We start from the raw sequence: 19,345 nt of genomic DNA, 5'->3' as shown, positions 1-19,345 counted from the left end.
TTTGAGTTCAAAATGGGTTGTAAAGCAGTGGAAACAACTTTCAACATCAACAAGGCATTTTACCCAGGAACTGGTAACAAACACACAGTGCAGTGGTGGTTCAAGAAGTTTTGCAAAGGAGACAAGAGCCTTGAAGATTAAGAGTGCAGTGGCTGGTCATTAGAAGTTGACAATGACCATTTGAAAGGATCATCAAAGCTGATCCTCTTACAACTACATGAGGAGTTGCTGGAGAACTCAATGCCAACCGTTCTAAGATTGTTTGGCATTTGAAGCAAGTTGGAAAGCTGAAAAAGCTTGATAAGTGGGTGCCTCATGAGCTGACCATAAATCAAAAAATAATCATCATTTTAAAGTGTTGTCTTCTTTTATTCTCCACAATATCAGTGAATCATTTCTTGGTCAGATTGTGACTTGGGACAAAAAGTGGGTTTTATACAATAACAGGTGACGACCAGCTCAGTGGTTGGACTGAGGAGAAGTTCCAAAGCACTTCCCAAAGCCAAACATGCACCAAAAAAAGATCATAGTCACTGTTTGGTAGTCTGCTGGTGGTATGATCCACTACAGCTTTCTGAATCCCAGTAAAACCATTATATCTGAGAAGTATGCTCAGCAAATGGAAGAGATGCACTGAAAACTGCAACACCTGCAGCTGGCATTGGTCAACCAAAAGGACCCAATTCTTCTCCACGACAACACCCGACCACATGTTGCTTAACCAACACTTCAAAAGTTGAATGAATTGGACTGCAAAGTTTTACCTCATCTGCTATATTCACTTGACCTCTCACCAGCTGACTACAGCTTTTTCAAGCATCTTGACAACTTTTTGCAGGGAAAATGCTTCCACAACCACAGAAAGCAGAAAATGCTTTCTAAGGGTTCATGAAATCGCAATGCTTGGAATTTTATGCTAGAGGAATAAACAAACTTAATTCTTGTTGACAAAAAAACGTGTTGATTGTAATGATTCCTATTTTGATTAATAAAGATGTGTTTGAGCCTAGTTATAATGATTTAAAATTAATTGTCTGAACCTGCAATTATGTTTGCACCAACCTAATATTTAGAGAAAAATGAAAACAAAATCACAACATACCAAAACATGGAATGCAGAGAAAGCAGGGCTCAGCAGGAAGTTTACAGCTATAAATACTTAAATTAAAAAGCAAGAAAGGTATGAAATCAAGAACCTAACTTCAAAACTTAAGGAACTGGATAAAGAACAAAGAACCCCAAAGCTAGCTTAAGGTAGGAAATAATAAAGATGAGAGCAAAGATAAACAAAATAGAGAAAGATAAACACAATAGAGAAATCAGTGAAACCAAAGCTTAATTATTCAAAAAGATCAACAAAATTGACGAATTGTTAGGCAGATGACTAAAAAGAAAAAAAGAGAAAGAAGATTCAAATTTCTAAAATCAGAAAGGCAAGCATTATTATTGACCCTATAGAAATAAAAATATTATAAGAGTACTATAAAAGATCATATGGAAAAAATTTGGATAACCTAGATGAAATGGACAAATTCCTAGAAACACAAAACCTACCAAGACTAAATCACAAAGAAATAGAAAACCTGAACAGACCTATAAGGAGACCCTGAACAGACCAGTAAGGAGACAGAAACCATAATAAAAAATCTCCCAACAAAGAAAAGCTCTGGACTTGATGGCTACACTGGTGAATTCCACCAAACTTTTAAGGAAGAACTATTACCAATTCTTTTGCATATCAGATCCTTTTTGTACATCAAAAGACACTACCCAGAGAGTAAAAAAGCAATGCACAAAATGGGAGAGAAAATTTGCAAACCATATATCTGATAAAGGATTTACATCTAGAATGGACAACTCAAACTCAACAACAAAAAGCAAACAATCCAGTTCAAAAATGGACAAAGCACTTGAATACTGACATTTCTCCAAAGAAGATACATGAATGACCAATAAGTATATGAAAAGATCTCAACATCACTGATCATTAGGGAAATGCAAATAAAAACTACAATGAGATACTGCCTCACATCAACAGAATGGCTAATATTCAAAAACAAATGAACAGAAACCAGAAAATAAATGTTGGTGAGGATGTGAATCCTTGTGCAATGTTGATGGGAATATAAAATGCCCAGCCACTGTGGAAAATGGTATAAAGGGTCCTCAAAAAGTTAAAAACAGAATTATCACATGATTTAGCAATTCCCCTTCTGGGTAGTTACCCAAAAGAATTTTAAGAAATGTCTCAAAGAGATATTTGTACATCAATGTTCATGGCATCATTATTCTCAATAGCCAAGATACAGAAATAACTTAAAAGTTTATCAACATATAACTGGATGAAGAAATGTGGTATATACATACAATGGAATATTATTCAGCCTTAAAAAGGAAGGAAATTCTACCATATATTGCAACATGGATAAACCTTGGAGACATTACACCAAGTTAAATAAGCCAGTCACAAAAAAAGAAATACTGTATGATTCTATTTACATGAGATACTTAGTCAAACTCATGAAGAAACAAAGTGTAATAGTATAGTGGTTGGCAGGGCCTAAAGGGAGAGGAGAATGGGAAGTTATTGTTTAATAGGTATAAAGTTCCACTTTTACAAGATAAAAAGAGTTATGGGGATAGATGATGGTGATCACTGCCTATCAATGTTAATGTATTTAATACTACTGAACAGGTAAGATGGTAAATTTTATGTGACATGTATTTTACAACAACAACAACAAACTGAGGCAAATTAGCTTATTCATCAGTTCAATATCCTTCAACAGTTCTCATCTCAGAGTAAAAGTCAAAGTCTTCATTATGACTCACAAAGTCTTTCATGATCTAAACTCTTTCCCTTTATCATTCCAACCTCATCTTACTATCTACCACTTCCATATTCTGTTCCTGCCACATTGGCCTTAGGGCCTCTGCACTTGATATTCCATCTCTTCACATGTACTCCCCACACATAACAGCTTGATTCTTTCTCCTGTCTGCTTTAGGTAAGGTCCTCCTTGGCTATCCTACCTAAAAATGCAACAGTCCCTCAGATATGCAGATGACACCACCCTTATGGCAGAAAGTGAAGAGGAACTCAAAAGCCTCTTGATGAAAGTGAAGGTGGAGAGTGAAAAAGTTGGCTTAAAGCTCAACATTCAGAAAACAAAGATCATGGCATCCGGTCCCATCGCTTCATGGGAAATAGATGGAGAAACAGTGGAAACAGTGTCAGACTTTATTTTTTTGGGCTCCAAAATCACTGCAGATGGTGACTGCAGCCATGAAATTAAAAGACACTTACTCCTTGGAAGGAAAGTTATGACCAACCTAGATTGCATATTCAAAATCAGAGACATTACTTTGCCAAAAAAGGTCCATCTAGTCAAGGCTATGGTTTTTCCTGTGGTCATGTATGGATGTGAGAGTTGGACTGTGAAGAAGGCTGAGAGCCGAAGAATTGATGCTTTTGAACTGTGATGTTGGAGAAGACTCTTGAGAGTCCCTTGGACTGCAAGGAGATCCAACCAGTCCATTCTGAAAGAGATCAGCCCTGGGATTTCTTTGGAGGGAATGATGCTGAAGCTGAAACTCCAGTACTTTGGCCACCTAATGCGAAGAGTTGACTCATTGGAAAAGACTCTGATGCTGGGAGGGATTGGGGGCAGGAGGAGAAGGGGACAACAGAGGATGAGATGGCTGTATGGCATCACTGACTCAATGGAAGTGAGTCTGGGTGAACTCTGGGAGTTGGTGATGGACAGGGAGGCCTGGTGTGCTGCGATTCATGGGGTCGCAAAGAGTCAGACACAACTGAGTGACTGAACGGAACTGAACTGAACTACCACATACATCTTACCTCCATTCATTACTTCACTTTTGTATTTAACACTTAGCATCTAACATGCAACATATTTTACTGGTTTATATTTATCTTATTGCCTGCATCTCCAACCAGAATGCAAACTCCATGAAGACAGGAATTTTGGTCTGATTGATCCTCTGTTTCACACAAAGTAAGAGATCAACAAAATTTATTGCATTGATCAATGAAAGAACATGAAAAATATGAAGTAGTAAAGAAGTTAATCTACTTCTGTTTATTTGAAAATGATTCATGTATTTTCACCAGTCTATATAGTTTTTCTGTTAACAGTAACTAAGTGCCAGCCTGTATGATTCTATTTACATGAGATACTTAGTCAAAATCATGAAGAAACAAAGTGTAATAGTATAGTGGTTGGCAGGGCCTAAAGGGAGAGGAGAATGGGAAGTTATTGTTTAATAGGTATAAAGTTCCACTTTATACCTAAGTATCTTAGGTATAGACTGCTGCTGCTGCTGTGTTGCTTTAGTTGTGTCCGACTCTGTGTGACCCTATAGACGGCAGCCCACCAGGCTCCCCCCATCCCTGGGATTCTCCAGGGAAGAACACTGAGTGGGTTGCCATTTCCTTCTCCAATGCATGAAAGTGAAAAGTGAAAGTGAAGTTGCTCAGTCATGTCCGACTCTAGCGACCCCATGGACTGCAGCTTACCAGGCTCCTTTGTCCATGGGATTTTCTAGGCAAAAGTACTGAGGTGGGGTGCCATTAGACTAAGTATCTCATGTATATAGTACCTTAAGTATCTCATGTAAATAGAATCATACAGGCTGGCACTTAGTGCTAGTTGCTAGTTACAACTTAGAACACTGTCTATTTTACTAGACAGCCTTCTCCTCTATACCATAAATGGGGCTGAATGAACTTGGAAGCAAAGGCCAAAAATACATAGAAATATGTAGACACAGACTGACCTTGATTTACATCCCAGATACTCCACTTGATAAGGTAGGGTTTTTAACCCCTATGTGCCTGCATCGCTATAAAGACGGTGTGAAATACTGGAAAAAGTATGTTGGCTTAGGAATCAGAGTCCTGGACTCCATTGTAGTTGTAAACTTTGAGCCAATGTAGTTATAACTTTGAGCAAGTTATTTAACAGATTGCTCAGTCTCAATTTATCTACAGAATGAGGATAATAGTTCTTTCATAGGGTCCTTGTAAAAAAGTAAGGCACCTGACACAGAAGATAACTAGTAAATGTTCATTTCTGTTACCAGTGTGGGACAGTCATTAATTTCCTGCATGAGATAACTTTGTTCATTGGTAAGAAGGCATCCGCCCTAGAGATAGGTTTTTGGTGGTTTTTTTTTGGTCATGACTATGACTTTCATAATGAACTAGGATGATTGTTTGTCAATATTACTAATAAGCCCTATGGTTAGAGACCAAAGCCAGAAACGCATTTTTATTAGTAAGATTTTACCCACAAATATACATTCCTCAAGAAATGGAAGGCAACAGCAAGCACTGCCAGCGTAAAACATTCGAATGTTTTGCATCCACTTTCTGTTTTCTATTACAGGTGGAATTTCATTTTAATGAATACCATTTTAAACATCTGTATGGACATGGTGAAGCTATTTTTGTGTTCTAGGAGATGAGCCATAGGAACTGTGCTTTGTTGACTTGGCTAAAACAAATTCTAAAAAAAAAGAAAGAAAGAAAGAAAATTATTTACAAGGGCTGTCAATGCAGAAATAGGTATTTTAATAAGAAGCAATTATCATTCATAAGTGAAATACCTTGGCCTTGGCTACTTCCAAGAAAACAGAACAAGAGCTGGTGAGTAGAAGGCAAAGTGAACTGGAAAGCAAGAGAAAATGGAGCAAAGCACTCAACTGAGACCTGTTAGAAAGTTCAAACCTTAAGCCAGAATTCCACTTGTAAACATAACCCCTCCTCTTCTACTGCTTACTTTACAAGTTACTTCCTCTACAAAGTGTTTTCAATTCCCTCTAGACATACAGTTCAGTTCTCTGTCTCCTGTAGTCCCACTTGTTCTGAATCTGTGCGTAGCATTTACCATTATTCATCTTATACCTTTAAAGATAATTGTTTTGTGCTCTGTCCCTTTCCCCCACCAAGACTCAGAGCTCAGATCTCTAAGACAAAGATTGATTCAACTTTCTATGACCAAAGCCTAGAACAGAGCTTAGTACATAATAGCTATTTAATAAATTCTCATTGAATTTAATATATATTAAATATATTTTTATGTATATAAATATAAAATTCATATATAGTTGTTGGTGAAGCTCTCAGGACAGGGACTTGGAAGGGCTTAACACACTGTTAGGGTTTCGCAGGCTGCAAGAACAAGTACCTCATAAGAACCAAAGGCCAGAATGGGGACTGCGAAAGAGACTCGAAGGAGCCGTCTGGCAGCACATTAGAAGGCTTGGTCCCCTTCCCTGAGATAACATCAGCTCAGGGGCTGGTGCCAGCGCGCGACCGAGCTATTTTGAATGAGGTTCCAACTTCCAACCTCCCTGCCCCAGGTTTCTCGCCCTCACATCTTGACTTGGCACTGCGTGCTGGGTCCAGGCTTCCAAGCCTGCCAGGCTCCTGCTTCCGGCTGCGAGACTCTGGCTTCCGGCCGGCCGCTGAGGCACCGCTCAGTCCCAAAGGCGCACAGTGGGTGCGGCGCTGGTAGTTCGTGCCACGATGGCAGTTGGTGTTGTGAGCCTTCTTGCTCCTCCCTTCCCTAGAAGATCTTTCCTCTTTTCTCTTTCTGCTGTTCCAACAAGCTGCAAACTCTATATTTAAAAAAAAAAAGCCTCTGTGCCTCTATCTCCTGTGAAGTTTGGCATCTTCAATGGAGTCTCCTACTGCAGGGGTGAGTTAACGCCTGGCACCTGTTTTCGCCCTCATTTTATTTTGCTCCCTTTCTTTGGCAGCCACTAGGCTTTAGGATTTTGGAGTCGACTTCCCTCTCTAATCTAGGGTTCTTGAGAGAGCTCTGCTTTAGTTGACTCTGGTTTGCAACGTTTTCCCAGGTGGCGCTAGTGGTGAAGAACCTGCCTGCCAATGCAGGTAGATATGAGACGCAGGTTTGATCCCTGGGTTGGGAAGATCTCCTGGAGGAGGGCACAACAACCCATTCCAGTATTCTTGCCTGGAGGATCCCCATGGACAGAGGAGCCTTGGCGGGCTACAGTTCGTAGGTTTGCAATGAGGATCCCCTTGCCATGTTTGTAAGGCAAAACCAGAATCTTAAAATGATGAAGAAACTGCTGACTCTAAAAAGTTGCAGAATGGTGTTTGAAATACTGAGATAACCCTTTTTTGGTCTCCCTATGCCTGATGCCCTGGTGGCTCAGAGGTTAAAGCGTCTGCCCTGCAATGCGGGAGACCTAGGTTCGATCCCTGAGTTAGGAAAATCCCCTGGAGAAGGAAATGGCAACCCACTCCAGTATCCATGCCTGGAGAATCTCATGGACGGAGGAGCCTGGTGAGCTACAGTCCACTGCGACGCAAAGAGTCAGACACGACTGAGCGATCCAGCGATTGATGCCTGCCTACAAGACCTTTTAGAACTAACACCCAAAAATGATGTCCTTTTCATTAGAGGGGACTGGAATGCAAAAGTAGGAAGTTAAGAAACACCTGGGGTAACAGGCAAATTTGGCCTTGGAATACGGAATGAAGCAGGGCAAAGGCTAATAGAGTTTTGCCAAGAGAATGCACTGGTCATAGCAAACACTCTCTTCCAACAACACAAGAGAAGACTCTATACATGGACATCACCAGATGGTCAACACCGAAATCAGATTGATTATATTCTTTGCAGCCAAAGATGGAGAAGCTCTATACAGTCAGCAAAAACAAGACTGGGAGCTGACTGTGGCTCAGATCATGAACTCCTTATTGCCAAATTCAGACTTAAATTGAAGAAAGTAGGGAAAACCACTAGACCATTCAGGTATGACCTAAATCAAATCCCTTGTGATTATACAGTGGAAGTGAGAAATAGATTTAAGGGACTAGATCTGATAGACTGCCTGATGAACTATGGACTGAGGTTCGTGACATTGTACAGGAGACAGGGATCAAGACCATCCCCATGGAAAAGAAATGCAAAAAAGCAAAATGGCTGTCTGGGGAGGTCTTACAAATAGCTGTGAAAAGAAGAGAAGTGAAAAGCAAAGGAAAAAAGGAAAGATATAAGCATCTGAATGCAGAGTTCCAAAGAATAGCAAGGAGAGATTAGAAAGCCTTCCTCAGCAATCAATGCAAGGAAATAGAACAAAACAACAGAATGGGAAAGACTAGAGATCTCTTTAAGAAAATTAGAGATACCAAGGGAACATTTCATGCAAAGATGGGCTGAATAAAGAAATGGTATGGACCTAACAGAAGCAGACGATATTAAGAAGAGGTGGCAAGAATACACAGAAGAACTGTACAAAAAAGATCTTCACAACCAAGATAATCCCGATGGTGTGATCACTCACCTAGAGCCAAACATCCTGGAATGTGAAGTCAAGTGGGCCTTGGAAAGCATCACTACGAACAAAGCTAGTGGAGGTGATGGAATTTTAGTTGAGCTATTTTAAATCCTGGAAGATGATGCTGTGAAAGTGCTGCACTCAATACGCCAGCAAATTTGGAAAACTCAGCAGTGGCCACAGGACTGGAAAAGGTCGGTTTTCATTCCAATCCCAAAGAAAGGCAATGAAAAAGAATGCTCAAACTACCACTCAATTTCACTCATCTCACACACTAGTAAAGTAATGCTCAAAATTCTCCAAACCAGGCTTCAGCAATACGTGAACGGTGAACTTCCTGATGTTCAAGCTGGTTTTAGAAAAGGCAGAGGAACCAGAGATCAAATTGCCAACATCCACTGGATCATGGAAAAAGCAAGAGAGTTCCAGAAAAACATCTATTTCTGCTTTATTGACTATGCCAAAGCCTTTGACTATGTGGATCACAATAAACTGTGGAAAATTCTGAAAGAGTTGGGAATACCAGACCACCTGACCTGCCTCTTGAGAAACCTGTATGCAGGTCAGGAAGCAACAGTTAGAACTGGACATGGAACAACAGACTGGTTCCAAATAGGAAAAGGAGTACGTCAAGGCTGTATATTGTCACCCTGCTTATTTAACTTCTATGCAGAGTATATCATGAGAAACGCTGGGCTGGAAGAAGCACAAGCTGGAATCAAGATTGCCAGGAGAAATGTCAATAACCTCAGATATGCAGATGACACCACCCTTATGGCAGAAAGTGAAGAGGAACTAAAAAGCCTCTTGATGAAAGTGAAAGAGGAGAGTGAAAAAGTGGGCTTAAAGCTCAACATTCAGAAAACGAAGATCATGGCATCTGGTCCCATCGCTTCATGGGAAATAGACGGAGAAACAGTGGAAACAGTGTCAGACTTTATTTTTGGGGGGCTCCAAAATCACTGCAGATGGTGATTGCAGCCATGAAATTAAAAGATGCTTACTCCTTGGAAGGAAAGTTATGACCAACCTAGATAGCATATTCAAAAGCAGAGACATTACTTTGCCAACGAAGGTCCATCTAGTCAAGGCTATGTATGGATGTGAGAGTTGGACTGTGAAGAAGGCTGAGTGCTGAAGAATTGATGCTTTTGAACTGTGGTGTTGGAGAAGACTCTTGAGAGTCCCTTGGACTGCAAGGAGATCCAACCAGTCCATTCTAAAGGAGATCAGTCCTGGGTGTTCTTTGGAAGGACTGATGCTGAAGCTGAAACTACAATACTTTTGCCACCTCATGTGAAGAGTTGACTCATTGGAAAAGACTCTGATGCTGGGAGGGATTAGGGGCAGGAGGAGAAGGGGACGACAGAGGATGAGATGGCTGGATGGCATTACCGACTCGATGGACATGAGTTTGAGTGAACTCTGGGAGTTGGTGATGGACAGGGAGGCCTGGCGTGCTGCAATTCATGGGGTCACAAAGGGTCAGACACGACTGAGCAACTGAACTGACTGATGTGTGCCTGAACACTCTGGCAAGAAAATAATTTCCTACCACTTGCTAATTGAAGTAATGATCAATAACCTCTCCTTTGTGTATGACCTTACTTTTGCAGGGGCTGTAATGGAAATGAAGTGTAAACTTTCAGGGTATAAAATAATATGTGTGGCTGACTTATTCCAAAATTAAGGTTTGCTGAATTTTAAGAAAGGTGTAAATACCTCAGAGGTAGCGCAGGTTCAGTTTCGGACTAGGACAATACAGTGAATAGAGCAATAAAGTGAGTAGCACAATTTTTTTTTTTGGTTTCCCAATGCATATAAAAGCTATATTTACACCATACTGTAGTGTGTTAAGTGTGCAATAGCATTATGTCTAAGAAAACAATGTACATAACATAATTAAAAATGCCTCATTGCTAAAAATGCTGGGCATCATTTGATAATGCAGTATTGTCATGAACCTTCAGTTTGCCAAAACAAAAAAGTGTGATATTTGTGAAGCACAATAAAATGGGGTATGCCAGGATAGCAGAGAAAGTGAGAAGAGCAACCAATTCTACTTGAATATATTTTCTGTTATTAATCCATCAGATTTATTTTTCAAAATGTAATTCATTTTATTCTCTGTCAGGAATGTGTATTCAAAACTAGTATTCTTTTCTTGAACTTTTATAATCCCACTCTAAGTTTATACTACATATAAATTTAATTATGGGCCTGACCAATAGGAAAGAGAAAGCTCAAAACAAGTTAGGAGGTGATATAAATGTAATAGGGGCTTTCCTGGTGGCTCAGAAGTAAAGAATCTGCCTGCAATGCAGAAGACATAGGAGTTCAATTCTTGGATCAGGAAGATACCCTGGAGGAGGACATAGCAACCCACTCCAGCATTCTTGTCTGAAGAATCCCATGGACAGAGGAGCCTGGTGGGCTGTAGTCAATGGGGTCTTAAAGAGTTGGATGTGACTGAGTGACTATAAATGTAATAGAGTGTAGGTTACACAGAGTCAGATGGACCAAACCTCACTGTTTATTAGCTGTGTATGAATTTAAGCAACTTCTTTATCTTAAGTTGGATTCTCCTACAGCTAAGACCCTGAAATAAGGCATGGGGTACTAATTCTCTTCTCTTAGTGGTTGACAGTTTCTTTTGGTATTGTTAATTCTCTGGTACTTCCCTAGGCAGCCTTCCTTCGAGTAGCTTATGCCTACTGCTAGAGAAAATCCTCAGGCAGAAAGACAAACAATTGAGATAGGAAGCCATCAGCATAGCCTTAATGGAAATTGGCACATGAACCTGCAGGTAGCCTCTAGGGTGGGACAACAGAATATGGGCTGGCACTGATGATGTGTGATACATTCATTAAGCCTTAATTTCTTTCTCTGTACTCTAGCTTATAGCTATAGCTATAAGCTAGATTATAGCTAGAATGATAAGCCTCTAGCTCATAAAAATATTTAAAAATTTTGAATATGTTAATATAATAATGTGGTGTAGTAATACTTAGTCACCTCTTTTTAAGATTTTAAACATGCATTAATATTTGTGTGTCACTCTGTTTGTGGGACACACTCCCTTTTCTTCTTCTGCTGCTGCTGCTGCTAAGTCGCTTCAGTCGTGTTTGACTCAGTGCCACCCCATAGACGGCAGCCCACCAGGCTCCCCTGTCCCTGGGATTCTCCAGGCAAGAACACTGTAGTGGGTTGCCATTTCCTTCTCCAATGCATGAAAGTGAAAAGTGAAAATGAAGTCACTCAGTCGTGTCCAACTCTTAGTGACCCCATGGACTGCAGCCTACCAGGCTCCTCCATCTATGGGATTTTCCAGGCAAGAGTACTGAAGTGGGTTGCCATTGCCTTCTCCACCCTTTTCTTCTAGTCTACTTCTACTCACTCTTATAGGAATCACACATTACCTAGAAGATGTTCCTAAACCTGATCCTTTAACACCCTACTCCTCTCCCTAGAATAATTTGTCTCCCCACTAGATAACAAGAACAAAGGCAGTGTAATACTTCCACAAAAATGTATGAAACACTGTGACAAACTGGAGAACATAAAGATTAAAAAGGAAACCCCACTTTCAGGATTTTACAATTCAGACTGGGTATAAACAAAAAGTTAAACAACCAAAATACTTCATGATACTTAGATAAAGGCAAATACAAGGTTTTAAAGAAGAAAATAGGAATTAACTCACCCTGTCTTTGAAAGTCAGAGAGAGCTTCAGAAGGAAATGTAGTTAAGCTTACAGTTGATGAATAAGTAGAATTTAGCCTGAAAGGATACAAACGAGACTGTTATTAATAGTTACCTGTAGAGAAGGAAGTGTGTGTTTGTAATTCGGAGGCGAGAGGGCAAAATAAAGGAATACTTAATTTTTACTCTGTGTACTTTTGTGTTACCTGAATCCTTTGTAAAGAATGTATACTCATCATTTGCTTGTGTAATTAAAGAGAGAAAAGAAAAAACCTACTAGCTTGATTGAAGGGATACCAGAGAGGAAACTGTAAAGGTAGGGAATTCAGCTCAGGAAACTGCACCACATTCAGAGAGGTACATGTATGTCTGTTACATAATAAGCCTAAAGGAAAGTGTCAGGAAATCAGAGAGTTAGATTTGGGCCAAACCAGATGTGTAGGTTATTTGCAATAGTCAATTGGAAAAGCATGAACACATAAACTAACAAGGGTGAGAGAAGGAGGAATGGAGGATACCAGAGACAGAGGTAGTGAAAGAAAGTTTTAGTCACTCAGCCATGTCTGACTCTTTGCCACCCTGTGGTCTGTCCATGAAATTCTCCAGGCAAGAATCCTGGAGTATCTTCCCAACCCAGGGATCGAACCTGTGTCTCCTGCATTGCAGGCAGATTCTTCTATAGTCTGAGCTACCAGGGAAGCTCAGAGAAAGAGGTAAAAGCTACATAATTTGGTGCACAGATAGAGAAAGTAAATGAGCACCTATCTCAACTGAGTTCTATGAGACAATTAAGCCCTTATGTCTTAAGATATCTATTATGTGCAATGAATTAATTTCCCATGCATCTGGAATAGTACTAATTATTTAATTATCCTTGGAAAAATTGTGAAACTAATCACTTAAATAATTTTCCATGCTCAGATAAAGAACATGGATTGAGAATGTAATGGTCTGGAATATGGTTGCATATGTATCCTGTATGTGTAGAAGTAAATTTGAGTTCAGTTTTCAGTATATTGAATTTGAATTGTTTATAGTACATTTAGGAGGAGTGATGTGATAGCTTGTTGAGTAAAAAATTCTGGAGCTTCTACTAGATGTCTTGACTGAAAAGAAAGTTAAGTAAGTCTTCAGCATATAAGTTAAAGCCATAGATTCATAAAGTAACTCAACTCAAGTAATGTGAGGAAAAAAAAGATTTAAAATAGAATCTTAGAGAAGTATGACATTTAGGAGATGGGCATCAGAAGATGAGCCTGACAAGAAGATTAGAGAAAGAACCGGAAACCTGAAGAAAATTATGCATAGAAGTTGAGGAAGAGAAGGATTATAAGAATGATGGAAGGATCAATAGGGTCATTACTGCTGAATTGTGTCCATTGACACTTCATTGCACTGCAAAGAGAAGAGATCCAGCTCCACCTACCAGAACACAGACACAGGCTCCCCTAACCAGGAAACCTTGACAAGCCATTAGTCCAGCCCCACCCACAGGGAGGAACCTCCACAATAAAAAGGAACCACAAACTTCCAGCCTACAGAAAGGGCCCCCCCAAACACAATCTAAACAAAATGAAAAGGCAGAGAAATATTCAGCATGTAAAGGAACATGATAAATGTCCACCATTGTGGCTGAATGGACACAAAGATGAGACCCTTATATATGTTGTCTACAAGAGCCCCACCTCAAACCAAGGGACATATACAGATTGAAAGTGAAGGGATGGGAAAAGATATTTCATGTGAATGGAGACCAAAAGAAAACAGGGGTAGCAATACTCATATCAGATAAAATAGACTTTGAAATAAAGACCATGAAAAGAGACAAGGAAGGACACTACATAATGATCAAAGGATCAATCCAAGAAGATATAACAATTATAAATATATATGCACGCAACATAGGAGCACTGCGATATGTAAGGCAAATGCTAACAAATGTGAAAGGGGAAATTAACAGTAACACAATAATAGTGGAAGACTTTAATACCCCACTCACACCTATGGATAGATCAACCAAACAGAAAATTAACAAGGAAACACAAACTTTAAATGATACAATGGACCAGTTAGGCCCAATTAATATCTATTGGACATTTTACCCCAAAACAATGAATTTCACCTTTTCCTCAAGTGCACACGGAACCTTCTCCAGGATAGATTACATCCTGGGCCATAAATCTCGCATTAGTAAATTCAAAAAAATTGAAATCATTTCAAGCATCTCTTCTGATCACAATGCAGTAAGATTAGATGTCAACTACAGGAAAAAACTATTAAAAATACAAACATATGAAGGCTAAATAACAGACTTCTGAATAACCAACAAATCATGGAAGAAATCAAAATATGCATAGAAACAAAAGAAAATGAAAACATGACAACCCAAAACCTATGGGATTCAGTAAAAGCAGTGCTAAGGGGAAGGTTCATAGCATTACAAGCTTACCTCAAGAAACAAGAGAAAAATCAAATAAATAACCTAACTCTACACCTAAAGCAACTAGAAAAAGAAGAAATGAAGAATCCCAGGGTTAGCAGGAAAGAAATTATAAAAATTGGGGCAGAAATAAATGAAAAGAAACAAAGGAGACTATAGCAAAAATCAACAAAACTAAAAGCTGGTTATTTGAATAGATAAATAAAATAGATAAACCATTAGCCAGACTCATCAAGAAAAAAAGGGAGAAGAATCAAATCAACAAAATTAGAAATGAAAATGGAGAAATCACAACAGACAACACAGAAATGCAAAGGCTCATAAGAGACTGCTATCAGCAACTATATGCCAATAAAATGGATAGTTTGGAAGAAATGGACAAATTCTTAGAAAAGTATAACCTTCCAAAACTGAACCAGGAAGAAATAGAAAATCTTAACAGACCCATCACAAGCACGGAAATAGAAACTGTAATAAAAAATCTTACAACAAACAAAAGCCCAGGACCAGACAGCTTCACAGGTGAATTCTACAAAAAATTTAGAGTAGAGCTAACACCTATCCTACTCAAACTCTTCCAGAAAATTGCAGAGGGGAAGGTAAACTCCCAAATTCATTCTGTGAGGCCACCATCACCCTAATACCAAAACCAGACAGATGCCACACACAAAAAAGAAAACTTCAGGCCAGTATCACTGATGAACATAGATGCAAAAATCCTCAACAAAATTCTAGCAAACAGAATCCAACAACATATTAAAAAGATCATGCATCATGACCAAGCAGGCTTTATCCCAGGAATACAAAGATTCTTCAATATTTGCATATCAATCAATGTGATACACCACATTAACAAATTGAAGGATAAAAATCATATGATTATCTCATTAGATGCAGAGAAAGCCTTTGACAAAATTCAACATTCATTTATGCTAAAAACTCTCCAGAAAGCAGGCATAGAAGGAACATACCTCAACATAATAAAAGCCATATATGATAAACCCCACAGCAAACATTATCCTCAGTGGTGAAAAATTGAAAGCATTTCCCCTAAAGTCAGGAACAAGACAAGGGTGCCCACTCTCACCACTACTATTCAACATAGTTTTGGAAGTTTTGGCCACAGCAGTCAGAGCAGCAAGAGAAATAAAAGGAATCCAAATTGGAAAAGAAGAAGTAAAACTCTCACTGTTTGCAGATGACATAATCCTCTACATAGAAAACCCTAAAGACTCCACCAGAAAATTACTAGAGCTAATCAATGCATATAGTAAAGTTGCAGGATATAAAATCAACACACAGAAATCCCTTGCATTCCTATACACAAACAATGAGAAAACAGAAAGAGAAATTAAGGAAACAATTCCATTCACCATTGCAATGAAAAGAATAAAATACTTAGGAATATATCTACCTAAAGAAACAAAAGACCTATATATAGAAAACTAGAAAACACTGGTGAAAGAAATCAAAGAGGACAGAAATAGATGGAGAAATATACCGTGTTCATGGATCAGAAGAATCAATATAGTGAAAATGAGTATACTACCCAAAGCAATCCATAGATTCAATGCAATCCCTATCAAGCTACCAACGGTATTTTTCACAAAAGTAAAGCAAATGATTTCACAATTTGTATGGAAATACAAAAAAAAACTCAAACAGCCAAAGCAATCTTGAGAAAGAAGAATGGAACTGGTGGAATCAATCTGCCTGACTTCAGACTATACTACAAGGCTACAGTCATCAAGACAGTATGGTACTGGCACAAACACAGAAATATAAATCAATGGAACAAATTAGAAAGCCCAGAGATAAATCCATGCACCTATGGACACCTTATCTTTGACAAAGGAGGCAAGAATATACAGTGGAGAAAAGACAATCTCGTAACAAGTGGTGCTGGGAAAACTGGTCAACCACTTGTAAAAGAATGAAACTAGAACACTTTCTAACACCATACACAAAAATAAACTCAAAATGGATCGAAGATCTAAATGTAAGACCAGAAACTATAAAACTCCTAGAGGAAAACATAAGCAAAACACTCTCTGACATAAATCACAACAAGATCCTCTATGACCCACCTCCCAGAGTAATGGAAATAAAAGCAAAAATAAACAAATGGGATCTAATTAAAATTAAAAACTTTTGCACAATGAAGGAAACTAGAAGCAAGGTGAAAAGACAGCCTTCAGAATGGGAGAAAATAATAGCAAATGAAACAATTGACAAAGAATTAATATCAAAAATATACAAACAGCTCATACAGCTCAATACCAGAAAAACAAACAAACCAATCAAAAAATGGGCCAAAGAACTAAACAGACACTTCTCCAAGAAGACATTCAGATGGCTAATAAGCACATGAAAAAATGCTCAACATCACTCATTATCAGAGAAATGCAAACAAAACCACAATGAGGTACCATCTCAAACCAGTCAGAATGGCTGCTATCAAAATTCTACAAACAATAATGCTGGAGAGGATGTGGAGAAAAGGGAGCCCTCTTACACTGGGAATGCACACTAGGACAGCCACTATGGAGAACAGTGTGGATATTCCTTAAAAAACTGAAAACAGATCTGCCATACAACCTAGCAATCCCACTGCTGGGCATACACACTGAAGAAACCAGAATTGAAAGAGACACATGTACCCCAATGTTCATTGCAGCACTGTTTACAATAGCTAGGACATGGAAACAACCTGGATGACCATCAGCAGTTGAATGGATAAGAAAGCTGTGGTACCTATACACAATGGACTATTACTCAGCTATTAAAAAGAACACATTTGAATCAGTTCTAATGAGGTGGATGAAACTGGAGCCTATTATACAGAATGAATTAAGTCAGAAAGAAAAACAGCAATACAGTATATTAACACATATATATGGAATTTAGAAAGATGGTTAATGATGACCCTGTATGTGAGATAGCAAAAGAGACACAGAGATAAAGTCCAAACAGTCTTTTGGACTCTGGGAGAAGGTGAGGGTGGGATGATTTGAGAGAATAGCATTGAAAGATGTATATTACCATATGTAAAATACATCACCAGTCCAAATTTGATGCATGAAACAAGGAACTCAAAGCTGGTGCACTGGGACAACCGAGAGGGATGGGATGGGGAGGGTGGTGGGAGGGGGTTCGGGATGGGGGACACTTGTACACCTGTGGCTGATTCATGTCAGTGTATGGCAAAAACCACCACAATATTGTAAAGTAAATAGCCTCCAATTAAAATAAATAAATTTTTAAAAGAAAGAAATGTGTCCATTGGCCATGGTAATGTGGAAATCAATGTTGACATTAGTGAGAGCAGCTTTAGAGGAATTGCAAGGACAGAAGTAATATTAGAGTGAGTTGGGAAGTGAAAAAGCAGAGTCAGATCAGATCAGATCAGATAAGTCACTCAGTCGTGTCCAGCTCTTTGAGACCCCATGAATCGCAGCACGCCAGGCCTCCCTGTCCATCACCAACTCCCGGAGTTCACTCAGACTCACGTCCATCGAGTCAGTGATGCCATCCAGCCATCTCATCCTCTGTCATCCCCTTCTCCTCTTGCCCCCAATCCCTCCCAGCATCAGAGTCTTTTCCAATGAGTCAATTCTTCGCATGAGGTGGCCAAAGTACTGGAGTTTCAGCTTTAGCATCAGTCCTTCCAAAGAAATCCCAGGGCTGATCTCCTTCAGAATGGACTGGTTGGATCTCCTTGCAGTCCAAGGGACTCTCAAGAGTCTTCTCCAACACCACAGTTCAAAAGCTTCAATTCTTTGGAGCTCAGCTTTCTTCACAGTCCAACTCTCACATCCGTACATGACCACAGGAAAAACCATAGCCTTGACTAGACGAACCTTTGTTGGCAAAGTAATGTCTCTGCTTTTGAAAAAGCAGAGTAGTGACAGTGAAAAACTTCCAAGATGCTTGGCTGTGAAGAAGGATAAAGGTGTTATTTATCTTGAAGATGGAAGGGACTTTTGATTGGTATATGTATATGTTAAGGGAAAAGATCAATAGAGGGATGGGAAAGAAATAGTACAGAAGGAAGAGAGAAGATAGTTTCCAACTGTAGTGCTGGAGAAGACTCTTGAGAGTTCCTTGGACTGCAAAGAGATCAAATCAGTCAATCCTAAGAGAATCAACCCTAATATTCATTGGAAGGACTGATGCTGAAGCTCCAATAATTGGGCCACCTGATGTGAAGAGCCTGCTCACTAGAAAAGACTCTGATGCTGGGAAAGATTGAAGGTAGGAGGAGAAGGGGGCAACAAAGAATGAGATGGTTGGATGGCATCACCAAATCAATGTTCATGAGCTTGAGCAAACTCTGGGAGACAGTGATGGATAAGGAAGACTGGCATGCTGCAGTCCATGGGGTTGCAAAGAGTCAGACAAGACTTAATAACTTGGACAACAACAATGGTAGCTCTGTTTCTGTTTTTCTGAGGAACCTGCATACTCTTCTCCATAGTAACTATATCAGTTTACATTCTCACCAGCAGTGTAGGACAGTGCCCTTTCTCCAAACCCCTTCAGCATTTGTTGTTTGTAAACTTTGATGTTGGCCATTCTGACTTGTATGAAGTGATACTTCATTGTAACTTTGATTTGTATTTCTATAATAACTAGCAATGTGAGCATCTCTTCGTGTGCTTTTTGGCTATCTGTATGTCTTCTCTGGCCTTTGACTATGTGGATCACAATAAACTGTGGAAAATTCTAAAAGAGATGAGAATACCAGATCACCTGACCTGCCTCTTGAGAAACCGATATGCAGGTCAGGAAGCAACAGTTAGAACTGGACACAGAACAACAGACTGGTTCCAAATAGGAAAAGGAGTACATCAAGGCTATATATTG

General features: G+C 39.3%; 1 long non-coding RNA gene across 1 annotated transcript in view; it reads right to left on the bottom strand.

Annotated features, from left to right (window-relative positions):
• Window positions 1-19,345, bottom strand: part of LOC129655469 (uncharacterized) — an 80,004-nt gene that overhangs the window by 54,471 nt on the left and 6,188 nt on the right. Inside the window, exon 2 of the long non-coding RNA XR_008716012.1 lies at window positions 12,041-12,117. This is a non-coding gene — a long non-coding RNA (uncharacterized LOC129655469). The remainder of the gene's footprint in view (window positions 1-12,040; window positions 12,118-19,345) is intronic.

This window comes from Bubalus kerabau, chromosome 6 (genome assembly GCF_029407905.1).
Source record: "Bubalus kerabau isolate K-KA32 ecotype Philippines breed swamp buffalo chromosome 6, PCC_UOA_SB_1v2, whole genome shotgun sequence".
In the NCBI taxonomy this organism is placed as follows: Eukaryota; Metazoa; Chordata; class Mammalia; order Artiodactyla; family Bovidae; genus Bubalus; species Bubalus kerabau.
The sequence above is the reverse complement of the archived record's forward strand: the minus strand, read 5'-3'. Positions and strand labels throughout refer to the sequence as shown.